This window comes from Tursiops truncatus, chromosome 21 (assembly GCF_011762595.2).
Source record: "Tursiops truncatus isolate mTurTru1 chromosome 21, mTurTru1.mat.Y, whole genome shotgun sequence".
Classification (NCBI taxonomy): domain Eukaryota; kingdom Metazoa; phylum Chordata; class Mammalia; order Artiodactyla; family Delphinidae; genus Tursiops; species Tursiops truncatus.
In genome coordinates this window covers 5,772,495-5,795,583 of record NC_047054.1, presented here as the reverse complement: position 1 = coordinate 5,795,583, position 23,089 = coordinate 5,772,495, and the positions used below count along the sequence as shown (strand labels likewise).

General features: G+C 40.2%; 1 protein-coding gene across 2 annotated transcripts in view; it reads right to left on the bottom strand.

The window, feature by feature from the left end:
• The window catches only part of GPM6A (glycoprotein M6A), a 248,062-nt gene that overhangs the window by 204,413 nt on the left and 20,560 nt on the right, over positions 1–23,089 (bottom strand). Inside the window, exon 1 of one of the 2 annotated variants that reach the window (XM_073798724.1) lies at positions 825–1,082. The exons of the other annotated variant lie outside the window; for it this stretch is intronic. The gene's annotated coding sequence lies outside the window, so the exon portion shown is untranslated. Of the gene's footprint in view, positions 1–824; positions 1,083–23,089 lie in introns of those variants that run through there. 2 annotated transcript variants of the gene reach the window in all.

The window sequence follows — 23,089 nt, the reverse complement described above, 5'->3', positions numbered from 1 at the left end:
CAAATCTCCGGCCTCACATAGCTTCCATTCTGGGCAGGGATGTAGACAGGAAATTAGTAAGTAAACAGATTGTGGTAAGAGCTCTGGGTGAATAAATGGGGGGTGTGACAAAGATTAATTGTCAAAAGCCTACTTTGTCAGGTGGGTCAGGGAAAACCTTTTTGAGGTAGGTGAGGTTTCAGTCTATAGGAGCCAGTGATGTGATGACGAGCATCCCAAGAATAGGGAATGGCACGTCCAAACGTGCAGTGTCTGAGGGACCTAAGATGACAGCACAGGGATTTCCCTGGTGGCGCAGCGGTTAAGAATCAACCTGCCAGTGCAGGGGACACGGGTTCAATCCCTGGTCCAGGAAGATCCCTTATGCCACGTAGCAACTAAGGCCATGTGCCATAACCACTGAGCCTGCGCTCTAGAGCCTGTGAGCCACAACTACTGAAGCCTGTGCACCTAGAGCCCGTGCTCTGCAACAAGAGAAGCCACCGCAATGAGAAGCCCGCGCACCGCAACGAAGAGTAGCCCTTGCTCGCTGCAACTAGAGAAAGCCTGCGTGCAGCAATGGAGACCCAACGCAGCCATAAATTAATTAATTATTAGATGACTGCACAGTCAGAAAACGGGGACAGGGGGCAAAGAGGAGAACAGGACGGTGCACAGCTGCAGAGGCCGGCAAGGGAGAGATAACGGGTGACCTGGTAGGCCATGTTAGAGGTTGGATTTTTTTTAATGTATCAATCTTCCCAACAAATGAAATTTTTTTTTTTTACCTTTTGGAATCATTTCTTTAAAAGTACCTGTTAGAAAGACCAAATATGCTTACTCACCCAGAACTTCTGTTCAGCTTCCTGCGAGGAAGCCAAGATTGGAGATCACTGCTGTACTGGAAGCAGATCAGAACCTGTAGTCCCAAGTCTTCATGCACATTACAAGGTGGAGAGGGCAGCCTTCTTTATTGCTTCTTCCAAACCAAAGATGACTTAACCACCATCTCCATTCAAATCAACCAGGCACCAGGAAAGGAGCAAAGATTGTTCTTCCTCATTTTCGAAAACTGAATGTCATGTAACTTTAAAAGTCCAAGTGGAGAGCCTTTAAAAAACAGTTAACATCTTCTCAATAATTCAGAGTATGTTTTTTTGTTTCGTTTTCTTTTCTTTTCTTTTCAGTTCTCTTTAGTTTGATTGTTTTCTTTTCCATTTTGATGTGTACCAACAGAAACTCCTCATGTGATTTCCACAGCAACCACTAGAGGGAAAACTTCTACTGAAGAAAATCATTTAAAAATATTCAGTATTATCTTCATATGTTTCCTAAACCTGAAGAACTCAAAAATAATGATGTCTCCAAGATGAAAGATTATATATACAAGCATCTCGCAAATCTCATAGGTATTTTCAAATCAGTCCCAATAATAATTAGCATTTGTGCTATAATACATATTCTGCAAAGGCTTGTACATTCATTACCTCATTTGCTTCTCCAAATGAACGGCTAAGAGAGCAGGTATGATGACCACTCAGGTGAAATTTTAAAATGTTGATTTAACCAGACAGCCAAGATTTTAATTGCACAATTAATAGCAGAACGAAGGTCTGAGTACTTTTTTCAAGTATGTTATATGGTCTCCCCACCAGGTTTTTTAGGAAAATAGAAAGTTTATAGTCTCAGTTTTCTCATCATATTCTAGATTTTTAGCAAGATATCTGGAAACACAGTAGACACTTGAATAATCACTGAATGTATGGATGAATTAACATATGAATAATATGAGTGAATAAATGAAGTTCCCCTCTTGTTTCTCTGCAGCGGTGTGTGCCACCACAGCACCTAGCAAAAGGATACCTGGTTTTTTTCCAACCACATCTCATTTCCAAGTTAGTAATTGCAAGGATGCCTAAGGATATTACTTGCAGCTTAATAAGCCCTATGAAGAACAGAACTTTGTAATCCTTTCTCCAATATCATGGAATCCTTATGTCATGGACTGAACGTTTGTGTGTCCCCCCCCAAAATTCCTGTGTTGAAATCCTAAGCCCCAATGTGATGATGTTAGAAGGTAGGGCCCGTGGAAGGAGATTAGGTCCTGAGGGTGGAGCCCTCATGACTGGATTAGTGCCCTTAAAAGAAGAGTGAATGTTTGTTTCTCTTTGCCATGTGAGACTAGAAGAAGATGGCCATCCGTTGGCACCCTGACCTGGGACCTCCAATCTGCAGAACTGCAAGAAATAAATACCTGTTATTTACGCCACCCAGTTTATGGTATTTTGTTATGGCAGCTCAAACTGACTAATATACTTCATCTTGTTCCACCTTCTCTATACTGTTTGTTTGACTTTAGAAAATTAAACTAGGAAATTCTGATTATTCCACTAAATCTTATATAAAGCATTATTATAACAAATATAGAACTAAATCACATGGGTTAACCTCAGAGGAAAGCAGATACAATTAAATAGAAGAAAGGAGAATTATAATTGTGACGCTACCCCTTCCTTTTGCTGGAATCTTGAAACATTTGCCACAAAGTTATGTTATGGGCCTGTGCCCCATCAAGTGAAGTAAATATATTGATACTATAATAATAATTACCACCAATTAATTGCTATTAAAGTAAGTAAAGGGCAATAATTGAAATTAACTAAAGATCCTTGAAAACAAGTGATAATTTCCTGAGAAAGACCAGATACTTTTCCTATTCTAGCAAGAAGGCTGCACTTGGTGGTATGTATATATGTGGGGATCGGGGTGGGGAGAGGAAACCAGCTACCTTTTCTCCCTCAGTTAAACTTCTTCCATGCAACTAAGGAATCAAGAAACAGCTCCTAAAATGAACAGCTAACCCAAAGTTTCATATACTCCCAGATATCATAAAATATTTTCAAAAGAAATACCCAGAAATTTAAAGTCCTTATCAATGAGTGATGTTATTACAAGTGATACTGATGTTTTTTTAGTGCTTTCCTATCATTTCAATTTGCTCACAATGAAAAATGAATTACTTTTTGAACCAGGGGGAGATTTTTTTAATTCCAGTAGTATAAATTTCATATCTGATCTTAAAATTATCTGTTTGGCACATATTTTATGTTAAAAAAAAGGTTAAGGGCTTCCCTGGTGGCGCAGTGGTTGAGAATCTGCCTGCCAATGCAGGGGACCACAGGTTCGAGCCCTGGTCTGGGAAGATCCCACATGCCGCAGAGCAACTAGGCCCGTGAGCCACAACCACTGAGCCTGCGCGTCTGGAGCCTGTGCTCCACAACAAGAGAGGCCGCAATAGTGAGAGGCCCGCGCACGGCGATGAAGAGTGGCCCCCGCTTGCCACAACTGGAGAAAGCCCTCGCACAGAAACGAAGACCCAACACAGCCATAAATAAATAAATAATTTTTTTAAAAAAAAGGTTAAGCTGTTGTGTTTTTTTTTGTTCAATCTAAGAAGCTAAATAGTCAAGTGCTATTAGATTGAGTCGTACCTAGTACTCCTGTTTCTTCTTATCAAGAGCTGACCTTAGTAGAGATTCCTTGGAACTGGCAAAGAAACACGGGCATCTGCTCTGGCCGATCCTTCCAGAGTCCTTCCCCGTTTGATTTCAAGCGCACTTAGAAGATAAAGTCAAGCTGGCGGGCTTCCCCGTATCTGTTCATTTAGTACATTCCTTGAGGAGGTGGTTTTGCAAACAGCTTAAATTCTTCTATTTAGGCAACATGAAACTAGGAATATTTAGAAAGCATTAGTTCATTCACCTATTCCACAAATGTTTCTGAGTGTCTCTTTTGTGAAAAGTTTTACGCGAGTGCCTTTCCAGAGCCCATGAAATCATACAGTAATGTGGACAGTGACCCATCTCTTCCACTAATGAGTCCTGTCCTGCTGTAGTACAAGGCCCAAAGAAAACAGAAATCCCCTCACCATGACAGTTAAATAATGGGAAGGTTCTGCTTTGACCATGGAAGACGGCATGCATTCTAAGTATCTACAATCCTAATTTCCATCAAATAAAGAATAATATCAAAGGCAGGGAGATTTTATTCTTCATCAAACTGTTCCCAGAATTCTATCATTTTTGTACCTGAAAAACCTATAAATAGACTGTGTTGGAACCTCTACTGTACCATGACAATTTTCCACAGAGAAGTATTCTAGGAGAATAATAATTTGTGCGCTAGATGTGAAAATGGCCCAGGAAATAGCATTTTCAGAAACCTAAATTTACATCCACTTTAAGATACGTAGTACAAAGGGTGGAGGAGAAAGAACTTTCTAACCACAACAAGGGCAGCCAAATGCCTGCAAAGCAGAAACATGGCAGAAATTTAATTGATGCTTCCCTTAATTGCCATTATTCTTAGTTAATACAGTAATATCGCCTTCTTGATTACAACACACCACACAACTTTGAAGCCTGCTGGACGCATGGCAGACGTACAGTGTGTGCTACCACGGTTACTGTTAAAAGGGAGTTAGTAATGTTAACCCAGTTGGTTTATAATCATCTTTTTTCACAGTTGGACTCAACACTGGCAGCGATGAAAGCTGGGTAACAGAAACGTGTCCAATTAACTCTCCTTGGCTCTCCTTGCCAACCTAGGATGTACCTCGCTCCTCCCAGAGAGGTAGCCTGGTCTAGAGCTTCACTAATAAGGTAGACTCCAGTCACACGTAGCTATTTACCTTTAAACTTTGTAATGGAATATAGTTGACATACAGTATTATGTCAGTTTCAGTGCACAACATAGTGATTCGATATTTGCATACATGACAGAATGATCACAATGATAAGTCCAGTAACTACCTGTCCTCATACAAAGTTATTAGATTATTATTAACAACATTCCTTTTGCTGTACATCACATCCCTGTAGCTTATTTATTTTTATAACTACAAGTTTGCACCTCTTACACCCTTCACCCTCTTTCCTCTGGCAATCATCAATCTGTTCTCTGTATCTATGATTCTGCTTTTGTTTTGTTTTGTTTTTTAGATTCCACATATAAGTGAAATCATACAGTGTTTGCCTTTCTCTGACTTATTTCACTTAGAATAATACTCTCTAGGTTCATCCATGTTGCCACAAATGGCAAGATTTCATTTTTTATGGCTGAGTAATATTCCACTATATATATGTGTATATATAATATATATGTGTGTATATATGTATGTGTGTATATATATAAATATGTGTGTATATATATACACATTCCACTACATACATACATATATATATATATGTATAATCTTTCCCCATTCATCTGTTGATGGGCACTTAAGTTGCTTCCATATCTGGCTATTGTAAATAATACTACAATGAACATGGTGGTGCATGTATCTTCTCAAATTCGTGTTTTTGTTTCCCTCAAGTAAATACCCAGAAATATCTATTATCTTCGCACTAAAAAAGTCAAGTAAAACCCAAGAGGCTAAAGACTAGTGAATCTGAAATGATGAGTCAGGTTGTCATCTCCTCAGAAGGACAGAAGTCATCATTTCCATTCTTCCTTCAATCATTAAAGAAGGTGATACATTTCTGTTTTCTGAGAGCAAGGACAGCTTGAAAAGTAAGCTTATTAGGTGTCTACGGTTGTACGGCTGTAGTTCAGCCTTCATAGCCCAGCTATATTTCTGTCCCCATTACTCACAGGGTCTCATATCTCTCTATTGTTTTGGGTCTCAAACATAGTTTAGACTTCAGGTATTTTCTACTTAACCAGGGTAAGAGTAAACCCTTACCTCTGCTCTCTGAGCAACAGCAAGGCACGCAGTTACAACCAAAGACAGAATCAGGAACTAAACCAAACACCGGTAGCACAGAGGAGGCAGTGCAGGGGGCTGGGAGAGTCTAATAAACATTTAAGTCAAGAGCGTCAGACAGTGACCTTTAACAGGTAAAACACTCTCTGGTCTTTTAGGAGTCCAAGATAAACCACAACTTTTGTTAGACGGCGTCCTAAGGAGAGACAAATCGTCCATCGTCTGGAAGAAGAGTGGCTGGGCTTTTGCCACACAGATAATCCACGACTAGGCAAAGCCCACGCTTGACATCTCACCTTTTCAAGATAGCTCGAGGGACTGCGTCTCTACTTGTACCAACACTTCACACCATACCTAATCCTGGGTTCCCAGGGGAGAGAGCAAACATCTCCTAAGCCCATTTTAAAGAACAGCTTATTTCAATGCCGTTGTGTCCTTTGCTTTATTCAACAAATATTCAATAGCAAACAGAGAATATGTTTTCAAAAATTCAAATATGCTGGACTAATGGAACCAGGCAACCTGAGATCAGATCCCAAAGGCACAACTCACTAGGTCTGACCTTGTGGTAAAAGAGAAAATAATAATAGTACCCAACTCACAGGATTTTGACAGTAGTAAAACCAGCTAATATATGTAAAGCAACAAAAACTGTGTCTGGCCCAAAACAAGTGCTCAAATATAAATGTTAGTTATCATATATCTTGACCAGTACAGAGGTAAAGTAAAATCTTCTCAGGCAGAGGTCATTTTCAGGGTTCTCAGTTTTATTGATGGGCATCCAGTCTACCTCTGGTTCACCCGATTGTTAAATCATTTGGCTGTGCTCTTAACCAGTATTAAGGAATAACTTCATTGTAAGTAATTATTAAGTAGTATAATTCAAAATCACTGCAACTTGATAGTAACAACAACAACAAAAATTGGTTTAGTAAAAAAATAAGTACTGATAGAGCCTGATGAATAAACCATCCATTTCTAAAAGTCTCTATCCAGTCTGGGATAAAGCCAAGATCCGGGGAGAGCTGTGAGGACGCCACCCAGGGGGTTACTGGGGCTCGTTGGTGCGGCCTCTAGAGGGCCAAGTGCGCAGTCTCTCCAGCTCCCCCTTCAGTGACACTGAACTTTGTGGAAATACACCGTGAAAGTGGTCAAACACTTCAGATAAGGGTTTACCCACCCTCACCAGAGAACTGGCTGTTAAACACTTAGCATCATACCACTGGGGCCACAGACCTGCACGGGAGGGAGCGCCATCAGCCGGAGTGGACGTGAGTCACACAAAGTCTAACGCTGTACCAGATATATGAGAAGGATCTTGTTGACGATACTGGCATCCAATTTTTAAAATTCCTGTTCTTTGAGGACCCACTGGCCAAATTTCTCCCTTACATACCAGAAAGACACGTGTTCTGGCTTGGTTTTTATCCTGCAGAAAATGGTGTTCACGTAACTGTATCCCTTTCGTGTCGGATGTTAGAAAAACTAGACATAATTTATAGGTTACAAATGTATAGAATTTAATGATATATATACTCTGTGTAAGAAGCTCACCCAGCTTCACCTCATTTTTCTAAATTAAATTCCCTTTGCCCTCTTTCCCCTTCACCATTTTTTAACCTCATCTTTCTACTTCTTTGTTTACATTTAGGAATTTATATACCTCTGCAAGGTACTAACACGTTTTAAATAATGTTTTAAATAAATAATTAGGCTGTATAATTTAACTGTCAGATCCTAAATTATTTCTTATTCAAATAAAACTTTTTTAATTACTCAGGCACAGATTCCGTGAGATAGGAAGCTATTCCCCAGTTAATCCGCACACAGAGGTGTTCAGTGAACTAGGCTTGGCTGGAAAGTTGATCCATTCATCCTCTGACTCTAATTTTTAAATGTTTAAGTACTCATTTCAACTGAATACTATATTCCTAAGCAACGTAATGCAATTTTAATCCCATTTTATGACAGCAAAATACATACTAAAAGGAGGTGATGGGGGGAATGAGGACCATTTGGTACAAGTAACAATGTGATGGTATTTATTATTCTCTATTATAAATAAATATGAGAATAAGACAAATCATGTATGCTAGTGTGCATATGGTCAGGGATTACCTCAAAATATTTTAGTGGAGAAAATACACAGAAATGACTCAATGGTCCAGACTAAAATAATGCCTAGCGAAATATATTTAACAATTGTTCATACAAACATTGGAGAAAAGGGAAACGGAAAAAAAACATATCTGCCACCTGAAAGGCTTGCAGAGAAGACTAGCTCTTACAGAGCACACAGCTTTGAAATGTCCAGAATTGAACCATCAGGATTGAAAGGAAGCTGACAAATGAAGATGTAACACACTGAATAGATGCACTTTACCCATCACTACAGCCTCTGATCTCTCCGTCTGTTTCCATTAGTTCTTCTCCACCCCATACTCCCATTTACACCACACACTGAGCAAAAATTGTGCTTCCCAATAAGCTAAGCGGAAGGTAGATATCAAAGACGCACGACAGGGCACCTGCCCTCAAGGAACTTCATTTATTTTCATTTTCATTGAACATACCCGTCGATCAACCCCGACTTTACACCTATGTACCTGACATTCTGCAAGACGCGGAAGGTGCTCAGGAGAAATACTTAATTCCCCAACCAGAAATGACCCATAGCCTGGTTGAAACCCCAAATGAAAGAATTTTTACGACAAATCGAAAACTGTGTGGTATAGAATGAACGAGAAGGCTGGACAAGAAAACCAAACCAAATTAGGACAGGGATCCGAGGGAAGCCGATATGTGCCGATCATCGTAATGACAGAGCTACTCTGCCGTCATTCACTTTGGATCAGGCATGAGGGTCAGAGTTAAGTTTTAGGCTGACTACTTACGTGCGGGCCCACGGGAACTGTCTAGTTGTACAAAGAGGCAAGGCAGACAGAGATATCTTTTGCAGAGTTCTGCAGGATTCAAAAATCCTGTGAAAATGTGTGTGTATATGTGTGCTGTGCATGGGATGTAGAAGAAGTTCAAAGACCTTTAGGACGACAGTAAGCTAAGAGGCAAACGCTGCGCGAAGTTCCAGATCAAAGCAGAGAGCTGTTGAGCAGGTCTATTCTGTGATTATCTGCATGAAAAAAAAATGTAATGAACATCACAAAGTAGAATGAAAATCACCAAGGGGAAAAGAAATCTCTATAGCATTTCTACTGCACAGTCCGAAGCAGGAAAATATTTTGAACAAAACATTGAGGAAAGCTTGAATCGAAGTACAGAATCTCTTTTGGAGTTAAGTCTCGGGGTAACCAGAAATACAGGACGTCCGCTCACGCTTACAGTAACTATCACTAATCCAAAGCAAATTCTGTGTGTCAGGGTGCCCGTTTCCCTAACGCCACGTGAAAATGGAAATCAACATCAAATAGCATCCCCATTAAAAATGCAGAAGAACAAAATCAAAAACAAGATTGTTACATGGTGTTACGTAAATTTTCCAGATTTGCAAAATTTCAAGCAGTGGGTTACATCTGTGTGTTAATTCTCTGCAAAGCCAAAGCAATATATTTGCCCCGTGTTGATCTGCGCTCAAAAGACATGAAACACACACGTAGCCTAATTTTTGTTTGTGCCTACAGCAATGAGAACAGCAATGTAACTTGTGATCCTGGCCTGTCACTACTGACTCTGAATGCTAGATCACTATGTATTTTTTTTTTTATATTTCCTGTAAAAAGTTATTTGGGCCAAACAAAATACTTGAATGGCATCATTCACCTTCAAAGTACTTTTCGCACGATGGTCCCTCAAAGAAAGGAGTGCCGCAGAGTCTAGGAAACCGTTGTTTATCCAGAGGCAAGTTTACTATTCTACTTTGTAGTACTGGGTTTTGGGTGTAGGAACTGCAGTTGTATTTGAAATGCATTTTCAAAGCCATTGCCATTGAGAACTATAAAGCAGCTTTCAAACCCTGTTTCCAAATTCATTTGCTAAGTGATAGGGCAAAGTGTAAAAAACCGGCCGAAACTGTATTCTAAACAGAGAATGTTGTCTTTTTCTTTTTCTTTGTTTTTTTTTTTTTTTTTTTTTGTCCTGACCAGAAAGACAGGTTTCCACAGATCTCTGGAGATCTCGGGAGAACTTTGCCCCTGGTCACTCTGAGTATACATCAGCAGTCCATTAAAAGCCTGAATCTAGATCGTATCTTAAAATGCACTGTGGTGTTATCTGCCTAGACCCACGATGTCTGCCAGAGCACTAGGGTTCCCAGAAGGAGGCAGGTTTCCACTAAAGGAACCCTCTCTGGTTTCACCCTCCAGAGTCACGGCGGCCCTCTGACTGCTCCGTCACCATGGCCTTCACTTTGGAATGAAATTCAACTTCGATCCATTTGCCTCGTCATTTGTAAAGACCAGGATTTCTTGGCTTCAGATTGAGGCCTAATATCACAAGGCTGCACGTGAGGTAAATGAATGAAGAGTGCCACTGGTGTCTGAATACATACTACATCTGCTTGGAATTCCAGCTCAAAAAAAGGCTTCCACTTAATCGACTGTCAGCAGAACCGGACAGTTGCAGTGTAGGCTGGCAGAACAACCAAATCATTCTACAAAATCAATTCAAGAAGCAGGGACAGAAAACAGAGACACTCTGCCAAAATGAAACATAAAAACAAACAAAATTAACTGCTTTCAAAACGTCCGGATAGGTGGGGACTGGAAGTCCTGGGGAACTCTATATTCACTTTTTTTTTTTTTTTTTTGAGGTACGCGGGCCTCTCACTGTTGCGGCCCCTCCCGCTGCGGAGCACAGGCTCCGGACGCGCAGGCTCAGCGGCCATGGCTCACGGGCCCAGCCGCTCCGCGGCACGTGGGATCTTCCCGGACCGGGGCACGAATCCGCGTCCCCTGCATCGGCAGGCGGACTCCCAACCACTGCGCCACCAGGGAGGCCCCTATATTCACATTTCATAAACAGCAATGCCCCTATCTTCATAATACATAGTGTAACGGTCTATACGTGATGAGAGCTCACAGCACAGCCAGGCTCACACGTCACGATTGGATGTATGGCTCATTACCTTTGCACGATTGCCATTTCATAACCTCTCATGCACCTAGAATTGATCCTCGACACACACACATACACACACACGTCACATGCATAAAATTCAGTGACTGCTGTAATTACACTGGTTTACTTAACGTTATGCAAAAAGATGCTAACAGAAAAGACGAACATCAGAATGTTAGCAGAACTGGCGATTTGGGGGGTAGTTCAGTCCCTACAGACACATGGGTGTGTGCAATGCATTTTAAGACTGGACTTTGCTGCCCTGCGTGACCACAGAATCAGTGACCAAAACTCAGATGTACTTCTGCCTCACGGCCACTCCCCACAGATATCCACACAGAATGGGTGAATGAAAGGAACTGTTTCAGAGATAACCCAGAAATGGCCAGTCATCCATCCAGGACGGTTTCAGAAAGAGTTTTAAATGGAAGAGGACCAAAAATGCAAAACCCGAGAGCCTGATTCACTGTTCTCTTTAATTATAATAGCTAACGTTAATTAGGAAACTACTGCCAGACATTCTTCTAAGTAATGTATACATTTAATTTGTTGAATTATTATAACACTATGAGATAGAAACTATTACCCTATTTTAGAGAGGAGAAAACTGAGGTGCCCACAGGTTAAGTGGCATCCCTACTGAACACCATAAAATCATTGCCAAATACTCTACTCTGGAAGTCAACACCACCCTGGTTAATTTTCTTAAATAAGCTCCTATTAGATCACACAGGTTGGCACCAATGTGTTCCAACTAAACCTCTTTTTTTCATTTTTAAACCACCTGGCCAAACTTGGGGTAAATTTTCAAACAGTTTGAATACAATAAAATTAAACATTTTAAAAGTAGAATCGAATTCTAGGCATAGAATTTAGCCATTTTGCGATGAGTCAGATATGGCTTTGAAATCTTTCAGGGTTGCAGGGTCAACACTATAAATTCTACTCTCCACCAGTCCCCTAATCAAGTAAATAAGAGCAAAGTGATCTAAGTCTGTCTCGGGACCAAGACTGAAAAATCCCATTAAAAAGTCTAGAATAGGGCTTCCCTGGTGGCGCAGTGGTTGGGAGTCCGCCTGCCGATGCAGGGGACGCGGGTTCGTGCCCCGGTCCGGGAAGATCCCACATGCCGCGGAGTGGCTGGGCCCGTGAGCCATGGCCGCTGAGCCTGCGCGTCCGGAGCCTGCGCTCCGCAACGGGAGAGGCCGCAGCAGTGGGAGGCCCGCGTACCGCAAGTCCAGAATAAGTCATTCCACATCCCAGCTTTTTGATCCTAGACAAGAAACGTAACTTTTATACATTTGATCTGTACAATATGAGAAACGCTAAGTGATTTTAAAGATCCCTTCAAATTCTAAATGTCTGTGGTGTCAAAAGACAAATCCCAGAGCACTGCCGCATTAGGGTGCACAAGTTTCATGCTATCTTAACTACAAAGTTGTTTCAATTTTGGAAAAATGACAGTTAATTGTAAGATTAGCTATCTTTCTATTGAAAATTAGGGATAAAGGTAAATATGGACAGTTCCTGACTTGCATAGGTTTCGACTTAACGATTTTTCGACTTTACAGTGGTGTGAAAGTGATACACATTCAGCAGAAACTATGCTTCGAATTTGGAATTTTGATCTTTTCTCAGGCTAGAGATATGTGGTCTGATCCTCTCTTGTGATGCAGGGCAGGGCTGCAGCCTAAGCTCCCGGTCAGCCCTGTGATCACGAGAATCAACAAGGGATATACTTACAACTATCCTGGACCCAGAAAACCACTCTGCTCTTCACTTTCAGTACAGTATTCAATCAATTACATGAGATATTCAATACTTTATTATAAAAGTCTTCGTACTAGATGATTTTGCCCAACTGTAGGCTAATATGGGTGTTTCGAGTATGTTTAAGGTAGGCGAGCCTACGCTAATAAGTTCCGTAGGGTAGGTATATTGAATGCATTTTCAACTTAGGATATTTTCAGCTTCTGACGGGTTTATCGGGACGTAACCCATCATGAGTTGAGGAAGATCTGTAATGTAGTTCGACACATGCATACTGTGTAATGTATGAATATGTATACCTTATAAGCATTATTATTGGCTTCTGCATTCCAAAGCCTGGGTGAGCCAGTGTGCTAATTTCTGAAGTTTTATTAACCCAAACATCCTTTAAATATAGCTAATCCTATAAAGCACATTTCGAGCTGATGGACTGTCATTTGGTTACTTCTCATGATACTGTCATGACACTATCATTTGATTACTTCTTACGATATTCACACAAACCCCTTTATTGGAAATACCATGCATCTGAAAAACAACTTTTTACAGTGCTTGCAGATTACTTTTAAGCAGGAGTGTTCATTCAACAAAAATCACAATACCATGGAATGGACTTCCATTTGTGGTCTGGCATGTAAGGAGCTTAGAAGTCACCATGCCGTTCTAACAAGAGCTGAAAAGAGTGAAGATGAACGACTCTTCTATGATTCACCAGAACTGAAGTCCCAGGATGAACCTGTGTTCCCCAAACTGGAGAGACAGAGAGGCAGATACAGACAACCACAGTTTGCAGAAGCAGAGACCCTGCTGGAACCAGCGCCACGGGAAGAAAACCTCAACTGTCTGTACTTGATGGCTTGCTGGAAGCTCAGTTTGAGTTTTAACGAGAGTTTAAAACTCCAGGAGGCGCCAGTCTTAGGGAGGCCCCTGCACTTTTGTGAGCTTCACCAGCCAGAGCCCTGCTAGGTTCTCACAGAGAAGATCAGAGAAAAATTCCTCGGTGCTTCCTCGGAGCGGGGCGGGGGGGGGTGGGGGGGGGGGGGGGGGTGGGGGTGGGGGGTGGGGGGGGGTGGGGGGGTGGAATATAGCCTTTCTGAAATACACCCAGAGCATCCTGTTCTTCTAAACAAGACCTGCCCTCAAGCAAAATATTTTACCAAGGCTAAACTGATCTGGAAGAAGGGAAATATTCCAGCCCACTCCTGAGTTTCAGTTTCACCTAGGGGTGGTGTTGGAAACAGAGAGGCCCTGGGAAAGGTCACAGCCCAAGGGCAGAGGCTCACTAAAACACTAATACCTAATCGGAGGACCACAGATGCTTCTCTCCCTCCCACCTTACCACATTAAAGGACTCCTGGGTAACAGCAGGGGAGCAAAACTGAGAGAGCTACAAGTCTCAGACCTTATTTAAGAAGGAACTTCCAGGGAAACATTCATTGCTGGTGGAAATGCAAAATGACATAGACACTCTGGAAGACAATTTAACAGTTTCTTATGAAATAAACATACAATTGGCCTTCTGTATTCATGGGTTTTGCATCTGTGAATTCAACCTATCTTGGATCAAAAATATTACAAAAAATAATTCCAGAAAGTTTCAAAAAGGAAACCTTGAATTTGCAGCTCACAGACAACTATTTACACAGCATTTACATTGCATTAGGTATTAGAAGTAATCTAGAGATGATTTAGAGTATATGGGAGGACGTGTGTAGGTTATACACAAATGCTACATCATTTTATATAAAGAACTGGGGCATATAAAGAACTGGGGCATTTTATATAAAGGATTTTGGTACATGCGGGAAGATCCCGGAAACCATCCCCCGTGGATCCTGAGGGATGAGTCTTCTTACCACATGATCCAGCAATCACACGTCTTGGTAATTGTGCAAAGGAACTGAAAACTTATGCCCACACAGAAAGCTACACACAAATGTTTATGGCAGCTTCATTCAAAGCTGCAAAAATTGGAAGCAATCAAGATGTCCTTCAAAAGGTGAACAGATAAATTGTGGTACACTCAGACAATGAAATACTACACAGAACTAAAAAGCAGCAAGTTATCAAGCCATGAAAAGACAAGGAGGAACTGTTCTCTTAAATGCCTATTACTAAGTTAAAGAAGTCCATCTGAAAAGACTACATACTGAATGGTTTCAATTATATGACATTCTGGAAAAGGCACAAGTGTGGAGACAGTAAAAAGATCAGTGGTTGCCTGGGATCTGGGGTGATGGAGGGGGAGATGTGTCTGTGGAGCCCAGAGGACTTTGACTGTCTGAAACTATTCTGTACGATACTATAATGGTAGACACATATCTTTATACATTTGACAAAACCCATAGGACATATAATGCAAAGAATGAACTCTAATGTATACTCTGGACTTTAGTTGATACTAACGCATCAATATTGGCTCATCAATTGTAATAAATGTACTACACTAATGGAAAACGTTAATAACACCAGAAATTGTGTTTCTGAGGAGGGATGATGGGGTAAGTGTGAATTCTGTACTTTCTGCTCAATTTTTATGTAATCCTAAAACTGCTCTAAAAAATATGCTTATGAATTTTTTCAGTAAATGCCACAGAACAGCACACAGTGACAGTTTGAAGATGAGTGATCATTAAGTATGAAAAATAAAGTTATTAAATTCTTTTTACTTTCAAGGCCAATTCAGCAATAGCTTTCAGATATTATTGTTCTTCAAAACACAGTGATGCTGAAATATTCCACTGTGTCCTTCCTTTCTCCTTTTTTTTTTTTTCCCTTTTCATCAAAGAGAACGTTTCCTACCAAAAAATATTTGGCAGATTCTCTGGAAATAAAACTCTTTTGCCCACGCACTTTGCCACCTCTCAATAAACAAGTTTGTTTTCACCGGAAATCTGCTTTGGGGGGCTTTTACAAAAACACACCAGACTTGTGCTTTACAACAGAGAAGGAAATGAAGGTTGAAGGTCACATTCTAGTTGCAGTGAACACATGGGCCACTTGACTGCCAGAAGATGGCAGTCTTCAGAGCTACAATAAGGAGACTCTCAACGGAAAAGAAAAAATAGAGAAATCAAGGATAATGAAGAAAAAGTACTAGTAAACAGTAATGACAGGCTGCAATATAGCTCTTGGTTAGTTTATATGTGTTTGTGGATGTGTGTGTGTGTGGGCATGTGTGTGTTTTCACATATGTATCCACTGAGAAATGTTTATTGAAGAGGGAGCTATAAGGAATACATACAAAAGAAGTTGGACGTGGCTCCTTCCCTCTTTGAAAGAACAAAACAAATTCGTTCTAAGCTTATTGCTTTCCTTATTCAAATTAGATTTAAAGGGTCATACGCAGGGTTGTGTAGCTTAATACCGTCACAAGTGAAAAAGGAAAAAGGAGAAAGGAGTCCAGGAAAGCCTTATCTTCAAAGCCACAACAAACTCCCTTGTTCTGAAATAAAAGGTCACATTAAAAGGCAGGAATAGCAACTGTAAGAAAAACAAGATTCTATGTCCTCTGTCACCCCTTTATTCAAATGAGCAAACTGCTGGAAGAACGTGTCTTCCGAATGGCAGATCCACTGTGCTCCCCTGGTCGTCAGCATCATCTGATACTCACAGCCCACTACTTCCCAATGGAAGAGCACGGTCTCAGGACAAAGGAGTCAGCCAGGGCCTGAAGCCACATCCTGCCACTGACCAGCACGGGGCACTCCTGGGGGATTCAGCAAAAGTCGCAAATACAATGCTGCCTTAGTTAGGAAAGTCAAGGATACAGACCTCAGCAAGATACCACTTGCTGGAGAAAGCCCACTTGTCCGCGGCATCCATCACCTTCAGGCATTTATCTTCGGCCCAATTTTAAAATAGAGAACATGTTTAGATTTTCTATAGCCCTAGTATCTTAGCAGCTCGGATCAAAACTGGCCCACCCCTGCTGCCATCTCCTGTGAAACCTGTCCTTCAGGGCGGCACTGACACACGCTTTGCCTTGATCTGCTATGAAAACACGGGCTCTTTAAAGGAGCTTGTACTTGCCTTTAGGTTACTACTCATCCAAACCTAGGTAAGCCTATTCTCTGAGCCACATGTATTTTCAAAGCTGGACTCCACCAAGGAAATAGAGTAGATGCTTATATGCCTAAAGAATGTGTCAACGTATTTTTAAAAATTCATCTCTTCCATATAAAAATGAAGACCAAACACACTCATAAAGACATCCCACAACTCCTCTCCCCAAATCCATTTCCTCTCCCCTTTATACTTCTGCCCAACTCTACTATTGATATATTCCCGTTAAAAAAAAAATTTTTTTATGGGAGTATAATTGCTTTACAATGTTGTGTTAGTTTCTGCTGTACAACAAAGTGAATCAGTTATATGTACACACATATCCCCTCCCTCTTGAGCCTCCCTCCCCACACCCATCCCACCCATCCAGGTCACCACAGAGCATCGAGTGGAGCTCCTTGCGCTATACAGGAGGTTCCCACTAGCTAACTATTTTACACGTGGTAGTGTATTTTCCCATCTTAAGACAGAAAGCAGAACAGGATGGAACTAACAAGAGAACCAAACAAAAAAAGAGCAGAAGATGGGCAAGGTAATAAAAGAGATGCTACAGGGAAGATACAGCCCAGAAGCCTCTGATTGATGCTGTCTTTCCCTTTTTAAAGTAAAGATTTTGAAATAGAGTACTTATGTATTTTTCCAAAAAAATGAAAGTAGGATAGTGATGGTGTTGAAATCGGCAGTACAGTATGGCTACAATGTACATAATGTGTGGCTCTGGGGTTTCAGAAAGAGAAACAAATAGAGATAAAAAGTACATCTTGGGGAAGTCAGTTATGGGTTCTCCGTACTTTGGGCGGTGGAAACAGTTATTTCCTGGGCAGGACAAGCCGGCCACACTGCTGGGGGTAGGAGAGGAGCTGAGTACATTGTTCCCTACTTGAAAACTATTTTCAGTCACAAGAGAATCATGTGCAGTGTAACTGACCTAAATTCTCCCATGCGGCTACTATTCATTCCCCCCTTCACATTAAGATTCTCTGCATATACTTTATTCTCCATCAGTTTGTTCAAAGGACCCTAGCTTAGCTCTAAAATGTATTTTAAAAAAGCAAAATGTTTTTAGATTTGTATCAGATGCAGCTACTAAGCACTAGATATTTTGTTTTAAATTTTCTTGTGCTGGAAATAAATTCACAAACAATACAATGTTCCAGTGTATCTTACTACTACTAACAATAAAACATATAGACATTTTGCTAAAAAATTATTTTATTTGCAATAAAATGCAAAATCTTTGATGGCTGTTCAATTCATGCCAATTATTATTTCTAGCAAGACTGACAGAAGTAACAACAAAAATTCCTGAACATGAAATTTTAAAATATGGACATTTTCACTTGCAAACTGTTTTACTTTACCAATAATCCTTTTAAACTTTCTTTGAAATCTTTGCTATTGAAAACTGTTAGCTGACGTCTTTTTAAAAATGACATGGGATTTGTTAAAGATAAATTTGTAATCCATACTGCCTGGGCAGATAAAAGGAAAAGAAAAAAAAAACTCCCTAAAACCTTTTATAATTTAAGAAAGTAGAGTTGGTATATATCTATATATTCTAAGAAATATGGCAGTTGCATTGTAGATACTCAGCGTAATCCCTGTGCCCTACAACTGTTGAACTGGTAGCTGTGAAAATGTAAACCTCTTGAGGAGAATGGATGCCTCTGCTATTCCCCTTGCTCATCTGAAAGATGAGTGTAAATGTTTCTACACAGCTTTCCTTTATTTATTAGAAGTCTATGGGGACCTGAATCTCAGACTCAAAACCTCTCTCACACTGTAATTTTATTTCCTTCATAACATATTTTTGTCCACACTAGAAAAAAAAGTAGAACAGATCATCACTCTTCCCAAGAGCTTTTATCTTGATCCGAGACTAAAACCATCTTCAGCTAACTATAAACACTTCTCTGGATGCTCTGGATATAAGCCTCCACTCAAAATTATCTTCAGTGGCAAGTATGTGGTAGAGTGAACAGTGCCGATCAAAGATGCAGTGGAACACCTCAAACAAAACTGTGGCTTACATCACGCTGATAACATCCCTGTTTTCACAAGAGCTGAGCTTCAAACTTCAGAGCCTTTCCTAAGGATTCACAAACAAGAGACAGAAAATAAGGTATCAAAGATAACAACCAAGAGGCTTCTGATTTCACTGGGGATGTCAGTGTGGTTAGAGCTGCTGACTGACAGTGGGGAGACCCTGCTCTGCCTTTGATCAGCCACGTCACCTCTGGCAAGTCTCTTGGTTTTCCTGGGTCTCAAGTTCTACGCTATAAAGCAAGTGGTTTGGGCTAGGATCTCCAAACATAATTCATAGCTCTCACAGCTCCAAGACCTACATATACATACTCTATAATCTAAAATTTAGGGAGACTCTGCCTTGATAACACAGTGGAAAATAAAAATACAGGGCACTTCCATTATCTTTGTTTCTGGGCTTTTTTTTACATATGCTAATACCTCTACTTGGCATATGCTCACTTTTTTTGTAGTTTGACACACTCCTTTCCATTCCTCAAACCCTTATCCAAAGTTTCCTTCTTAGATAATGAAAGGAAAATGAGTCATTCCCTTCTCTATGCTGTGAGAGCCAGGTACCTCTGTTAACATTTATCATGAGCAGTTATAGCTACACTCGTTACATTTTATTATCTTTGGGTGTACAGAGCAGTAAACAGTGCCAGGCACGACAGGAGTGCACACTGAGTGGTAGTGGAATGAATGGACGATCACATGACTATCATCTCTGACTCTTAATGATACACGTACAGTGCTAGGTCAGTGAAGACAAAAATGTGTACACAACAGTGAATACCCATCTCAAAAAGATGGTGAAGCGCAGAAGCAGACGGTTACAGAAATGACACAGCAAAATTAAGAGGACTTAACTTTGTAGATACAGAAGCTTCTAAAGTTAGGTCAAGGATTAGATAACATTGGGACTGTTGAGCCTTTAGGCATGCAGTGTCCACTCTAGGTCTTCAAACCAAAAGCAATCCAACTTCAACGAGGAAAGGTTTAATCTTAAACAAACAGCATGGTCCAAGAATGATTTTGCTTTTCATCTAATCCCAAAATGAACTTCACAGAACTTTAGAACATGGCTTTGCTGCTTGTGTTGCTGTTGTTTTCAGGACCCATCTTACTGAAGCTGTGACTCCTCTGATGTGATCAATTAAAAATATGCAGAAAGCTTACAAAGTATCACAGGAAAAATGAGGTAATTAAAAGGGTCAAGTAAATAATTAAAATCATTTCCAACTCAATCACACATACTAATGAGATCTTGGGACAGGATGAATAAATGAAATTTTCAGTTAATCCCAAACCACTCTGTGACTATTCATTGCAATTAAAAAAATGACTACTCATTCCTCAGAATGGTGGTTCTGCAAGAACACCGGGAAGGTCCGATTCAGCTCCTCTGCGCCCCCTCTTGGTGGAGGTGCTAAAGAGCAGTGCAATGGCTACAAGAGGCTAGAAAGATGAAACGGCAAATGTCTTCCAACCTCTCCACTCAGACTCTTACTACTCCTGTTCACATTGTGTGGCCTCTATTTTCTAGTATGAAAACAGCCTGTAGAGTAGGTGCTCATTCTCTTTTGTCCTTTTCAGATCCACCCTGAGCAATGCTTCCTAGATGACATTAAAAAAATAATGTGGAGCTTCCCTGGTGGCGCAGTGGTTGAGAGTCCGCCTGCCGATGCAGGGGACATGGGTTCGTGCCCCGGTCCGGGAGGATCCCACATGCCGCGGAGCGGCTGTGCCCGTGAGCCATGGCCGCCGAGCCTGCGCATCCGGAGCCTGTTGCTCCGCAACGGGAGAGGCCACAACGGTGAGAGGCCCGCGTACCGCAAAAATAATAATAATAATAATAATAATGTGACCTTGTCAACCATCTATTTAAAACCTATGGCTCCATGCTGCTCTTAGGATAAAATCGAAACTGGCCAACGTGACCCCAAGGCCCTGTGCCATACGGATCCCCCCTCTTCCTGCAGACATCCCTCCTATCTTTATACACCAATCTGAACTACAGTGAGTTCCCTAAAGTCCACGATCTCGCACGTCTCCACCTTCAGCCTTCATACTTGTCTATAATTCTCTGCCCCTCCGCACCACACATCAGTAGAAGGGCAGGCTCTGAGAGGTGGCCACTGGTCCACGATGCTTGCATCTGAGCGAGTCTGTCCAACTCAGAGCTGACGTACTAAAAAGCCCCCTTGGAGAGACTAGCTAAAATCCTGTTCTCTAAGCTCACTATCAGTAGTAAAAGAGCTATAACACTTCGAGCTCCTTCTGCAAGAGCATTTGTCTTCAATCCAAACTTGGGTGAGTAATAAGGGTTTTGTTGTTTTTTTGGTTTTTTTTTTACTGGATCTTTTCAAATACCAATGCCTGCGTAGCAATTATCTACTTGTGCTTCTCCCCTATTAGTTTATGAATATCTGTGATGTCACTAACCATGTTTATTTCCATCGCTGTTATATTTTGAGCACCTAGCAGAGTGCCTGGCACACAGTAGGCCTTCAATCAATATTTATTTAGTGAGTAAATGAATGGACAAACAACAACACAACCCAAACTCCTTGGCATTGCATTAATGCCGCCAGAGTTTCAGTTCTCACCAGTTTCTAGCTAACTCCTCAGAAATATTTAAACTCTTATACTGTAAACAAAAACATTAATAATTTTTATTCAGTTAATTTATTATTTGATCACAGGTAATGTTCACTTTTATTCAACGAAAAATATTAATCAAAGATAAAGTAATATAATTAGACTCACAGTCTTAGTACTTTGTTAGTTATCTATCTGGAAAACAAACTATACTAAAATCATACTAAATTAATTTCTATATAAAAGGTGCTGAGGTAATTTAAAATGATTCTGATTCATTCACTGAGGTAGAAATAGAAGCTGTTTCTTTCCAAAACCATGGTAACAGTTGCTTTGAAGGCCTCATATGTGCTAGGAATTAAAAACATGCTATTGGCATTTGAAAATTCAGTGATTTAGACTTTCTTCTAATTCAGACTTGTCTTATCTAATTTTAATAAATCATCTTAAAATACTTTACACTGATGTTTTTCACCAGTTTGGGTTTTTTGTACTTCAGTTTTTAACTCATTGTCTGTGGTTTAAAATATGTTGTCTCTCAACTTTTGAAAACAACTGTCAAACTGAAGACTACAGGAGGCTTAATTAGCTGATGCTTGCAAAATACTTTGAAAATGAAACCCATGATGTTCCTGCTAAGTATGATGAATACCATTTATTCTTGGATAAGTAAAAAAGTCACATATTTTGAGACATTCGAATTTGTGTGCACTCTTTACAAAATGCAGATTGTTATTTTTGCGGAAAGAGCAAATAAAACTCTATATGAAAAATGCAAAATAAATAAATAAATAAAATATGTTGTCTCTCAAACTGGTTTCTTATGTTAAAACTGTCCTTTTGGTCACTGGTAGGCAATTCAATACACCAGACGTTATAGTGCGACACTGTGATTCAGAACAAGTGGTATGTACCACGCATATTCATTAAGTGAAGGTTTACAACAAGGAGGGCCAACTATTGTAGAGGCTTGTCTGTGTAACAGGCATAGATGACTGGTAATCCGGCAGGAAGCTCCACTGACTGAATCCTGCCCTGAGTCAGGGACTAGGCGTTCACGAAGAACCCACTGCTTCGGATCATCATTATGAGTAATGATGAGTATGAGTAAGCCAGAACTGCCACAAAGAGAAGCTGCAACTCAGAGAATTCCAACAAATTACACAAACGGCGTAACCAACAAGTAGTAGTGCCCAGATTTAAACCAAAAAAAAAAAAACAGAATTGAATAAATCTAGAAAAATAAAAAAAAAATGAAATCCTGCATTCCCTAATACGGTGGGATATGAGACGTGTACGTACATTTACATAATTAAGCCACTGGAGACTGTTTCTTTAAAAATCATCTAAATATTCTGCAGACTAACAGACTAATATGTAATATACTCACTGAAATTGGTTTTCAATACTAAAATAATATTTTATTCTTTGGAGAAATGATTAATAGACAAATCAAAGAAATAGATTTTAGAAAGCTTGAATAATTAGTGACCAAAATTAATCACAACCGAGACAGAAGAATTCATCGAAGTCAGACTTTAGAATATGATACGACTATAAGATAATCAGAATGATTTTTGACGTACTAATAATGGAAATTCCTATCATGAATTGGAAAACAATTTTCATATCTTTACCATTCCTACAGCCGTTCAAAATATCTATGTAAAACCAAGTGTTTGCAGTATTTTATTCAGCATTCTCTCTTGAGAGTGCTGTCAAATATTATTAAAATAAGCAACTTATTTCAATGTCTTGAGTTTAGAATAAAGGAGAACAAAAGTCTTATCGCTCTTTAATAATATCTTG